Genomic DNA, 1,093 nt, shown 5'->3' with positions numbered 1-1,093 from the left:
ATGTCAGTTACTGATTGTCCTTGGATGAGTTATCCTCTCTTTGCCTATTTCCTTTCCTGTAAAATGGGTGTATGATATTAGTCCTGACCTCATAGGGTTTTTTGAAAATTAAATGAATTGATACATATAAAAAGTTTTAATGATCCCTCCCACGCAAATATATGTTAGTTATTATTATTACTGCTTCTATTTCTTGATGTGGCCTTGAATATTGAGTTTATAACCAGAGAATAGGCAGGTGGTTATTCTCGGGAAAATAAGCATTGTGAGTGAAGGCATAGGGGCATGAAAGTGCAGGCACATTTAGAGCGGGGAGAGTGTTTGCATATGACTAGAATAAAACCATAATAAAACCAGAAAGGCCTCGAGAGCCCATGAAGGAGCTGCTTACACAGCCCTCTGTCATTGTATTCTGGCTGAGGTCCTGTTCACATAGTAACACTATTAATGGAGTTAGGGAATCTCTAACATATATAATTTCTAAAACCTCTGGGGATCCCTTTTAATAGGTGGCATGAACTAAGTTGGGAACATTAAGAACTTATAGAAATATTTCTCTGAAGAAGACAAACAGGGAGGTGATAAGATTGAAAGCAAGAGCTCATTGGTTATATGTAAGAGGATTAGACTTCAAGGTAACTTTGAATTATGAAATCTTATCCAATGTGTGGAAGGTTTAGCAAGGCAGAGTTTGGAAACACATGGGGATGGGTTTTCTAACCATACGGAGCCATTATCAGATGTAGCAGCTCACTTGTGGGACAGTAGGCGTGGGATCACTGGAAGTGCCTAAGCAAACGCTGATGAGTGTTGACAAAGGGGTGAGGAAATGTCTGTCTGGGGTGAGCTCATATTAGCTAAGGTTTCTGTCAATCCAAGTGCCTGTGAGCACCGGACCTCTGGGCCTGAACTCATTTCTAAGTTTCTCCAGTTGCCATCTCAGCACTATAGGTATGTGGTTTCCCTTTGTTTTAGAAGTTTCAATACTGAAGGGACGGACTGGTTTAATGCAAGCAATGAGGCTGGGATCAAGGTTCTAAGGTCATTCTGGTTTGCCATACAGTTGAGATGTCTGCCCAACCCATGCCAGAAA

The sequence above is a fragment of the Mandrillus leucophaeus genome, unplaced genomic scaffold (assembly GCF_000951045.1).
Source record: "Mandrillus leucophaeus isolate KB7577 unplaced genomic scaffold, Mleu.le_1.0 Scaffold56, whole genome shotgun sequence".
Taxonomy (NCBI): domain Eukaryota; kingdom Metazoa; phylum Chordata; class Mammalia; order Primates; family Cercopithecidae; genus Mandrillus; species Mandrillus leucophaeus.
This window is presented reverse-complemented; position numbering follows the sequence as displayed.